The sequence below is a fragment of the Ornithorhynchus anatinus genome, chromosome 8, assembly GCF_004115215.2.
Source record: "Ornithorhynchus anatinus isolate Pmale09 chromosome 8, mOrnAna1.pri.v4, whole genome shotgun sequence".
Classification (NCBI taxonomy): Eukaryota; Metazoa; Chordata; class Mammalia; order Monotremata; family Ornithorhynchidae; genus Ornithorhynchus; species Ornithorhynchus anatinus.
Window position 1 is genome coordinate 27,390,115 of NC_041735.1, and position 11,670 is coordinate 27,401,784.

Below are 11,670 nucleotides of genomic sequence, written 5' to 3' on the forward strand. Positions count from 1 at the left end.
CATTTAAGTGCTTCATATGTAACAAGCACTGTGCTAAGCTCTGGGGTAGATACAAGATAATCATGCGGGAAACAGTCCCTGATCCACAGAGGGCTCGCAATCTAGGTAAGAGGGAGAACAGGCATTTAACCAGTTTATTTACTCATACTGACGTCTGCCTCCTCCTCTAGACTGTAAGCTCACTGTGGACAGGGAATGGGTCTGCTAATTCTCTTGTATTGTACTCCCCCAAGAGCTTAGAACAGTGCTCTACGCAGAGTAAGTGCTCAATAAATATTACCATTGGTTCATTGATTGAACCTCCATTTCACATATGAGGAAACTGAGGCACAGAGAAGTTCAATGCTTTGCCTAAGGTCACAAAGGAGGTAAGTGGCGCAGCCAGGTGTAAAACCGGGTCTCCTCACTGCCAGGCCTGTGCTCTTCGCATTAGAACCCACCGCTCCTAGCTACAAAGAAGGAAGCCAATCTCTGCATAACGGAAAGAGGGTGGAGGCATCTGTAATCTTCTGCTAACTTGGGCTACCGGGTGGAACGGGGACCGAAGCTGAAAGGGTCAGGAAGAAGATTCCTGGCAGGATCTGGAAACCGATGAAGCGGTGTGGCCAACCAGCCTGGTGGTTCAGTGAACTTCTCAGTAGCAGCTGGGCTGAAAAGCCCTATTTTCATGGAAGCGTGGGAGGAACTCAGAGCCAGAACAATTTAGTAGAGTTCGGATTTAGGGAGTCAAGGCAAACTGATGTCTTGTCAGTCATATCAGGGTGTCCAGGGAAAGGATCTTGCAATCTATCAGGCCAAAGGCCGGAGTGGTTTCTCCTTGTTAATAGTATCCTTGATCTAACAGTGGCCCATCTCCCCACCCCTCTAGACTGTAAGCTCACTGTGGTCAGGAAAATGTGTCTGTTTATTATTCTACTGTACTCTCCCAAGGGCTCAGTACAGTGGTCTGCGCACACTACGTCTTCCTTCTCACTGTACCTCGATCTCATCCTTCTCTCCACTGTCCTCTCACCCACATCCTATCTCTGGCCTCGAATACCCTCCTTCCTCGTATCAGAAAGATAATTGTTCTCTCCCACTTCAAAACCTTATTGAGGGCACAACTCTTCCTAGAAGCCTTCTCTGACTAAGCCCTCCTCTCTTCTTTTCCCTCTCCCTTCTGTGCCACTCTTACTTGCTCCTTCATTCACCCTCCCTCCCATGCCCACAGCTCATATGTATATGCCTGTATATATCTGTAATTTATTTATCTATTTATATTAATATCTGTCTCCCCCTCTAGACTGTGAGCTCGTCGTGGGCAGGAATGTGTCCATTTGTTGCTATATTGTACTCTCCCAAGCGCTTAGTACAGTGCTTTGCACACAGTAAATGCTCAATAAATATGATTGAATGGATGAATGTTCAATAACTATTATTGACCGGCTGAACAAGAGCGGTCTACACCAGTAGACCTCCAACATCTATGTGAAGAAGGAGCCGGGTGGACTGGTTGATAAAATTCACAGAGGAAAGGACTATTTTTCCAAGGTTCCACCTACATTAATAAAAAAGGAATGGATTCTGTGTCTCCTATCCAGTTTCACTGACGCTGAGAATGGAAGAAACAAGAAAATGCTCATTTAACTGGCACAGGACACTGAACAGGGCAAGGCTGTCGATTCTTTCGGAAGACAGGAATAAAATTTGAAAGCGACCTAGAGAAATTGGAAAACCCGTTCTTGTCAATAAGGACCAGTGCCAGAGGTATGTTTAAATAGGCATACAGGAAGAGGAAAGCCTAGCTAAGCATCGTGGCTCAGTGGAAAGAGCCTGGGCTTCGGAGTCAGAGGTCATGGGTTCGATTCCCGGCTCTGCCACGTGTCAGCTGTGTGACTGTGGGCAAGACACTTCACTTCTCTATGCCTCAGTTACCTCATCTGTAAAATGGGGATTAACTGTGAGCCTCACGTGGGACAACCTGATGACCCTGTATCAACCCCAGCGCTTAGAAAAGTGCTCTGCACATAGTAAATGCTTAACAAATACCAGCATTAAATAGAAAAAGATCCCAGGGTCCTAGTGGACCATGAAATTGATGATGAGTCAGCAACTCCAGGTCATTATTTAAAGGTTCCCACTGTACTGGCATGTATGAGGAAAATAGCATGCAAGAGTTAAGAAGTAATCTTGTAATATTTTTCATTGATCATATCTTATTATTAAAGGATCCTGTCCTTTTTGAGTCACCACCCTTATAAATGGAAAGAGTCCCAAGGCTGGGTCCCAAGAAAAACACCAGATATGATCAAGGATAAGAAAAGTGGATGAAAAGAGGTTAGGGTAAAAAGGGGTTATTTAGATGGGAGGGACTTACTACCTCTCTTCAATTTTAAGGAGAATCAGGACTCGTTGGTCTCTGGATAAGAAAGGTGTTAAAATGAAAGCAGGAGGGATATTTGGTTGGACTAAAAGAAGAACTTCCTTTTCCTTGACTCTCGTGATTGTGCTACCTCGGAGAACTCTAAGAAATGGAGAGACATTTATCTAGCTCGCATCGAAAAGTTACTCACTTGCCTGGTGGCCGGCGACAGGACCAACTAACCTCCTTGGACTTCATTCCTGATTTATGATTTTAAAACTGTGAAGAAAAAAAAGACTAATTCCCAATACCCCTTCCATCAGCTTGAAAACAAAGATGAAACTTTACCACCCTCTGAGCACCAAGGTGTTATCCCCTTCGAACCTATTTTGATTATTTTGTTGTGGTAACTGCCATTTTATGAGGACAAGAAACGGGTGGGTGTCCTCCTTTCACCGCCAGCGATGATGATTCATTAATTAACTGTGGCATCTGTAAGCGCTTACTATGTGTCAAGCACTGCTCTAAGCATTGGGAGATACTAATTGATCAGGTTGGACAAAGTCTATGTCTTACATGGAGCTCAGAGTCTAAGCAGGAGGGAGAAGAGGCATTGAATCCTTTTGCAGATGTGGACACTGAGGTACAGAGAAGTTGCCCAAAGTCCCACAGCAGGAAAGTGAAGAGTAGGATTAGCACCCGGGTCCTCTGACTCTCAGGTCCCATGCTCTTTCCATTAGGACACGCTTTTCCCTAGCACAGAGTGACCCCATGAATATGAAATCCCAAGCAGTGGGAAATGATTCCTCTCTGTATCTCCAGAACCAAAAGCACTGCAAACTATTCCTAAAGCTATCGTCGAAAACTATGCACCGAGTACTATTTTCCCAGCAAGGCCCCAGGTAATGGACCATTACTCATCCTCCAGGGTGCCCGATGCCAATTCGGAAATTTTATTACAAAGCGTCATTATTTAAGATAGTCTTACATGTTAATTGAGGACATTCATAAGTACTAAGCAGTAAATTAGGTCGCGATATAGTCACCGCCGCTCCTTCTTATTAGACAACCAGGCCGGACCATTTCTCCCTCTTCTTCTCGAAGATTGTATCAGCCGGGCTCTGAACTGAAGTACGATGCAATTCGATTTGCCAAGCATCAGCGAACTCTGGAGTCAGTCCCTGGGAGGAAAGGAGAGGGAGGGCTGGGGAAAGATTTAAAGAGAAGTAAATCATTGTCTCGCTGGATGGTGAGCGGGCTTTCTGGGTGGCAGGGAGGGGCAGTGGGGAGGGGTGGGAGAGGGGCACTGGGGAGAGGAGGGAGGGAAGGGAGAGCAGCAACAGCAAAATAATAAATAACAGAACACGCCTGCACAAGCGCATGCGCTGCGGATTGGCCCCTAGAGCTCGTGGGTCCATGAGGCTTAGAAGAAGCTTGGATTCCCAGGAAAGCTGCTGGTTGCCAGTGCAGCCTTTGTGGTGGATTCTCAATCACGAGCAGAAATTCTGCTCCTCTAGCCTCAGATCCCTACCGACTTTCTTTATTCTTTTGTGTGTTGGTTATCTGTGCCTGTCCTTTACGCTGTTTTAATGTTTTGCTGTTTCATCGTTTCCGACGTGTCCGTCTCCGCTCCTCTACCTGTATTCATAGATTGTCCCTTGAGAGATTGCCCCTTGCCCTTGAGGGATAGAATCTGGGTCTGATTCCCACTCGTGTACTCTTTCGCACACAATGAGCACTTAATAAATATCACTGTAACCACATGAGCCCCATGTGGGACCTGATGATCTTGGATCTACCCCAGTGCTTGACACATAGTAACCGCTTAACAAATTCCATTATTATTACTGTTAATATTTTGATTATCATTAACTGTAATGACAATGATGGCTTAGTACAGTGTTTGACTCCTAGTAAGCGCTAAACAAATTCCATTATTATTACTGTTATCATGATGATTATTAACCGTAACAATAATGATAATGATGGCATTTAAGTGCTTACTGTGTGCCAAACCCTGTACTAATCACTGGGGTAGATACAAGATAATCAGGTTGGACACAGTCCCTGTCCACCTAGGGCTCCAAGTCTACATAGGAAAGGCAACAAGTTTTGCAGATGAGGAAACTGAGGCACAGAGCAGTCGTGACTTGCACGCCTTTCTCATATCCAACAGACAATTACTCTCTCCTCCTTCGAAGTCTGAAGGCACATCTCCTCCAAAAGGCCTTCACTAATTAAGCCTCCCTTTCTTTTTCTCCCACTCCCTCCAGCGTCACCCTAACTTGCTCCCTTTATTCATCCCCTCTCCGGGACCCACAGCTGTTATGCACATTTCTGTCATTTATTTATTTACATTAACGTCTGTCTCCCACCCTTGGCTGTAACTGTGGGCGGGGAATGTGTCTATTTATTGTTATATCGTACTCTCCCAAGGGCTTAGTACAGCACTCTGCACGCAGGAAGTGGTCAGTAGGTACAACTGACTGACGTACACGGCAATCAAGTGGTAGAGTCAGGATTAAAACCCTGGTCCTGTGACTCCCAGGCCTTTGCCTTTTCTCCTACTGCTATTCCCATTATATCTACTATTCTGCATATAGTAAGCTCTCAATAAATACGATTGAATGAATAGTATTAGTGCTACCATTACTATGAGCTGTTCCAGCATTTCAGGGCTCGGCTAATTCTAGGAGTGGGCAGGGAAAACCTCTCGCTGTCAACGGCGCCCGCTTTATGCACCCTAGGGCGCGAGGGGTGGGGGGGTTGGCACCTAAGGGGGACTTTGAGGTGACATGTCTGATTGGGGACTTGCTTAGCAATAAGAGAATCCAAAAGCAGCCCTGGACATCTTTGGGGGAAGCTCATCTGCAGTGCCAACTGCCTCCCTGGCCAGCAAAATTGACACCCTCCAGGACTTGTGCTACCTACCATTGCCCCCACCCCTCCCACCCACCCCCCAAAAATCCACACACACACACCGGACATCACACTTAGAATGGAACGGCCCTGAAGCAGACCCAGTTTATAGCAGTGGGTATGGCCAGTGTCCATAGGCAGCCCGTTGTCATCCTATTTGCTGAGGCCCTGAAGAAAAGGTTGTGCCTACGTATGGAGAAAATGAAGAGTGAGACTCCATTATAGACTCCTAATATAATTTAGGGCAATTACAAAATGAATTAGCAAGATATAACCACAGAGAAGATGTGGTAATTAAAGTCAATTACTCTGGTTGCTATGGAAACCGGACACAAAACAAGCCAAAGTTACCGAGGAGTTCAAGGTGAACCATCATCCCAAGGGCCTGGGTAAGTGCTGTTTCTGTAGGGGATCGACGGAGCTCTCAGGGCATAGAGAAGCAGTGTGGTCTAATGGGTAGAGCACGGGCCTGGGAATCAGAAGGTCCTGGGTTCTAATCCCAGCTATGCCAGTTGTCTGTTTTGTGACCTTGAACAAGTCATTTCATTCCTCTGTGACTCAGTTACCTCAACTGTAAAATGGGGATTAAGAATGGGAGCCCCGAGCGGGACAGGGACTGTGTCCAACCCATTTTGTTGTATCCACCCCAGAGCTTAGAGCAGAGCCTGGCGCATAGTAAGCGCTTAACAAATGCTACCATTTTTATTATTATCATTTTTACTATTAATGTCAGTGATGTCAAAAAACCCAAAGACAGCATTCTGACATCCTTTTATGCATCTAGACCCCTAGAGTTCCACTTTTTGGGGAGGGTCTGTCTCAACTCCCATTTCAGGTTTTTTAGTTGATATATTTATGTCCAAAAAGCTGAAAAGAAATGATCAGACAGGAAGAGAAGTCAGGAGAGGATGACTGTGGTGCCTTTCCCGTCATCCCCTCACTCTTCTTCCCCGCACCCCCAGTCTCTCTCTGGTCCAAGTCCTTGTTACCGAATCCTTTTCCTTTGGACCCTGCCCACAATCCACCAGATGACCAGGTGACTAGGTGGCTGCTGAGAAATGCTAAATGAAGATAGTGCAGAGCTGACAATCAGGAAACAATTTAGACGTGCAACTGAAGCCCAGAAACAAACTAAGCAGCCCAAATTGCATCTGGAATGAATAAGGTCAATAGAGATTACCAGGTTCCTTTCCAACGTTGCCGGCCACCCCTCCAAGGCAGCCGAATAGTAACAGTACTATTAATAACTGTGGTATTTGTTAAGCACTTACTGTGTCCCAAGCGTTGTTGTAAGCTCTGTTGTAGATACAAGATAATCAGGTTGGACACAGTCCCGGTCCCAACATGGGGTTCACGGTCTTAATCCCCATTTTATAGATAAGGTAACTGAGGCACAGAAAAGTTAAGTGACATGCCCAAGGCCACACAGCAGACATGTGGTGGAGCCAGAATTAGAACCCAGGTCCTCTGACCTCCAGAAGAGTGTCCTTTCCACCAAGACTTTTCTCCTTCCACCGATCTTCTCCAGTTGGCCCTCAGCCCGTTCTGGGAAGCAGCCAAGCCTCCCTCAGCCACCAGGATGGCACTCCCAGAATGTATGTTATCCCTCAGCACCTTTTTTTATGGTATTTGTTAAGCGCTTACTACGTGCCAAGCGGTGTACTAAGTGCTGGGGTAGATATGATAATCAAGTCAGGCACAGTCCCTGTCCCATGTGCGGTTCACAATGTAGGATTTGATCTCCATTTTACCGATGAGGAAAGTGAGGCACAGGGAATTTAAATGACATGTCCGAGGTCGGCCACGGCAGATGAGTCGCTCAGCCGGGATTAGAACCCAGGACTGTTGACTTCCAGGCCCACGCTCTTTCCCCTAGGCCACACTGCTTCTCTCACTTGCCAAAGAATGACCTTCTGCTAATGCGGCCCAACTGCACAGAAGGGGATGCGGCGTGGAAAGAAACGGTGGAGCGGGTGGGGGCAGACCTGATCAAGACACACGATTACAATGCAAATTTTCCTTAAAGGGGGACACTTGAGGGACACTTGACATGGAAACATGCTTTGTGCTTCCCTCTTGAGAGGAAGGGACAGGAAAGTGAAGATTAAAAGTTAGGTAACTTGCTCAAAGTGATGGAGAGTCACTGCTTCTCTCCTCCTCCGCCTTCTTACCTGCCTCTGGGCTGCTTCATTTCACCCTGATCACGTTACTTTTTTCTCTGACACTCATCAGAGAGGTGAAACGGAACAGCTCAGCTCCATGACTTCTCTACAACGGCCGGCTGTGTTTCGTAAGCAATAGGTTCCCAGAAAAGTTGTACTGGTTCTAAATGCTGACAGTCCTGTCTGAACAGAAGGTATAAAGAAAAGAAAGGATCAAAAACTGTGCAGGAGGTGAGCAGAAGCAGAACGCTTTCGTCGTCGAATTGAAGTGTCTCTGGGAGAAGCTACACGACCTAAGGTTTTTTGAGAAGTCATTTATTCTTACATTGTCCTAATGATTCTAGTGCTGTGACATTTAATTCGATCAATAATTCTGAGTGCTTGCTATGTCCTGAGTTCCATACTAAGCGCTTGGGAAAGTCCAGTAGAGCTCATAGACCTGATTCCAATTCTTAAGGATCGAGGCTTAGCGGAAGGAGCACAGGTCTGGGAATCAGAGGAATTGGATTCTAACCCCAGCTCGGCCAACTGCCTACCGTCCAGTCTTAGGTAAGTCTCTTAATTTCTCGGTGCCTCAGTTACTGCCTCTGTAAAATGGGGATAAAATATCTACCCTCACTCCCTCTTCAACTGAGAGCCCTGCTTGTGTCTTATCCATTGTTCAGTGCAGTGTCTGGAACACTGTAAGGGCTTTAAAATTCCTAGTTATTATTGTTGTTGTAGTTCGGTAGAGTGAAGAGCATTTACAACAAGTCCCATGAGCTGGTGGCAGAGATGGGCTTTGATATCCTGACATCCCCAGGGCCTCACACTGGGATCTACAAACAACGACCGCCAGCTTGGATGGAACGTTTGGAAATCACTGAGGCCAACTCACTGACCCGCGATGAGTTTAGACCACAAACCTCGGGGAACAGGGGACTTTGCTTTCCCATTTCTGCCTTCGGCCTTTCCAGCTTTCAATCTCCTTCTCTGTCGGGAAGTTCTTTTCCAAATTCCTCGTTGTGCGATTTTTAAGCCCATTCCCTCATACGCTGCCTTGGTGAAGATGGAGAAGGAGGTTGATATTTCACTGAACCTCTCAATCCCCAGTTGCTCGCTTTGTAGAATGAGGGTCATAATGATTATCCCCTTCCAAATTCTTCGAGGAATCTTGACGACACTCTATCAGATCATTGACAGTCAAGCGCCTAATGGTTACCCATCGAACCGTCCAATCAATGAACATAAGTCATACCAGGCATCCCATAAATCAACCTGCAATACGTGCTAGGAAAGGGGAAGGGGAGAGATGACTGGGAGATTCCTGACATTGCAATGCTGACTGACCAATGGCAAGACCGTCCAAATCCCAAACCGATCTTAGAAAAAAAAAAAAAGGAAAGACCTTTCCCTCTCTTTGGGCCAGCCTCCTCGGCCCAGTTCTAGACAACTCGGATCGAGTGGAAATACCTCCGCAGATCAAAAATTACTTCCGATAATTAACGAGATAATCCTAACCGTGGTATTTGTTAAGCACCTACTATGTGCCACTGTACTAAATGTTGGGGCAGATACATGGTAATCAGATTGTATACAGTTCCCGTCCCTTGTGAGACTCACGGTGTAAGGGAGAGACAGAACCGATATCGAATCCTCATTTTACAGATGAGGAAGGTGAGGCGCAGAGAAGTTAAGTGGCTTGTACAAGATGACGCAGGAAGCAGGTGGCAGAGCCGGGACGAGAAGCCAGGATTTCTGACCCCCAGGACCATGCTCTCCTTCTTCTCTAGACTGTAAACTTGTTTTGGACATGGAACTTGTTTACCAACTCTGTTGCACTGTACTCTCAGAAGCGCTCAGTACAATGTTCTACACAGTATGCACTCAATAAATACCATTAATCAGGCCAATGATGATCCCCTGAAGCCGTCTGGGGTCCAAACCTCAGTTTTGTGACTCGTAAACTAAGGCCTCCATCTGACTCAGCAGATGGAACTGGTTTCCCACCTCCCTCTCCTTTCCGCATTCTATATGCACTCGAATCCGTAACCTCTGGGCATTTGATATTCACCCTACCCTCAGCCCCACAGCACTTCAATCAATCAGTCAATCAGTCAATCATTTTTACTGAGTGTTGACTGTGTGCAGAGAAGCAGCGTGGCTCAGTGGAAAGAGCCCGGGCTTGGGAGTCAGAGGTCATGGGTTCGAATCCCGCCTCGGCCACTTGTCAGCTGTGTGACTGTGGGCAAGTCACTTCACTTCCCTGTGCCTCAGTTCCCTCATCTGGAAAATGGGGATGAAGACTGTGAGCCCCGCGTGGGACAACCTGATGACCCTGTATCTACGCCAGCGCTTAGAACAGTGCTCTGCACATAGTTAGCGCTTAACGAATACCAACATTATTATTATTATTACTAAGCACTTGGGACAGGACAATATAACAGAATTGGCAGACACATTCCCTGTCCAAATCGAGTCTAGAGGGGGAGACGGGCATTAATATAAATGAATAAACGATGGATATGTATCCAAGGGCTGTGGGGTCGAGGAAGGGGTGGATAAAGGGTGCAAATCTAACCGCAAGGGTGCAGGGTGGCTCAGTGGAAAGAGCACGGGCTTTGGAGTCAGAGGTCATGGGTTCGAATCCTGACTCTGCCGCTTGTCAGCTGTGTGACTGTGGGCAAATCACTTAACTTCTCTGTGCCTCACTTACCTCATCTGTAAAATGGAGATTAAGACTGTGAGCCCCACGTGGGACAACCTGATTCCCCTGTGTCTACCCCGGCGCTTAGAACGGTGCTCGGCACACAGTAAGCGCTTAACAAATACCAACATTATCATTATTATTATTATTATGCAGAAGGGAGCGGGAGAAGAGGGAATGAGGGCTCAGTGAAGGCCCGTTGGAGGAGATGTGCTCTTAATAAGCTTTCGAAGATGGGAAAGGTGACCGTCGGTCAGATATGAAGACAGAGGCCGCTTCAGGCCAGAGGCAAGGTGTAAGCAAGAGGTCAGCAGCGTGACAGACGAGGCTGAGGTACAGGGAGTAGGTTGGCATTGGAGGAACCAAGTGCGTGGATGAGGTCGTAGTAGGAAATCAGAGAGGTGAGGTAGAAGGGGGCAGGTTGATGGAGTGCTTCAAAGCAGACCATAAGGAGCTGCTATTAGATGTGGAGGTGGATGGACAAGCACCGGAGGGCCCACCTATAAATTATATATTGTAAATTATTCATTTATTTTAATGTCTGTTTCCCTGCCTAGACTGTAACAGCACTGTGGGGCGGAAACATGTCTACCAACTCTGTTGTACTGTGCCGTCCCAAGCTCTCGGGAAGTGCTCTGCATCCACTAAACACTCGATAAATACCACCGATTATGATGTTGATGATGGTCAAAGATCATCTAGGCCCAGAATGGACTGGGTCAGCCCACTGTAGTCTAGATGGCCGGGGGGTGAGGTGCATGGGGTTTGGGGGGGGGGGTTGACAGTGCAATTTTACTGAGGCTCATTAATCTCCTCATACGAACTTGGATTTTTGATACAGTAGTCTTTTCATCAATTCTTTCTAATGGCTGGATTGTCAGTGATTATTAGTGGCATCTTCAGTATCTCTCATTTTGGATTAATCCTTTGTGATTTCCAAATGTCAGTACCTCCGAGGCGCCGACGTTTCCGTCTAGTCCGATGATCCCCTGATGGAGATACTTCCTGGTGGGCTCCAGTTCTGAGTCGGGGCTCCTACCGTCTTCTTGGCGTGACAGAAGGGTGGAAGGCCGGAGGGTTACGGCACTCGACTTTTGGCAGTTGGAGTCCTGTGACACGAAGCATTCATTTTGGCATTTGCCAATGTGAGTAGCATGAACTAGACGCCAGAACACAAAAGTGCAGACATTTTTGGAACTGCTTCAGGCACTTTAGAGTGGGCTCTGAAGACCCCACTTCTATTCCCAACTCTTCCACGTGCTGGCATAGTAACCTTGGGTAAGACTTTTAGCCGCTCTGTACTTCATTTCCTCAACTGTGGAGATACTTGTATCCCCTAGCTTTTAAACTGTGAGGTCTGATCTGATTATCTTGTCCCTAGTGAAAGGCTTAGAAGAGGGGTTTGGCACGTAGCATCTAATAAAGATCACGATTATTACTCTACAGGAAACTGGGTCACAGAAACCTCCAGCAAGAGATCCAGCGAAGGATCCTCCCCCATAAAAAAAGGTCTCCGTACCCCACTGGCCCAAAGCAGCCTGTCCAGAAGGGTCCTCTCCCCG

General features: G+C 46.8%; 1 long non-coding RNA gene across 1 annotated transcript; it reads right to left on the reverse strand.

Moving 5' to 3' along the window:
* Positions 1 to 3,264: 3,264 nt before the first annotated feature.
* Positions 3,265 to 8,482, reverse strand: LOC114813848. Its single transcript, XR_003761608.2, has 3 exons — positions 8,328 to 8,482; positions 7,432 to 7,605; positions 3,265 to 3,545 (listed from the first exon to the last, which is right to left on the reverse strand). It is a non-coding gene; the product is annotated as an uncharacterized LOC114813848 (long non-coding RNA).
* Positions 8,483 to 11,670: the final 3,188 nt, after the last annotated feature.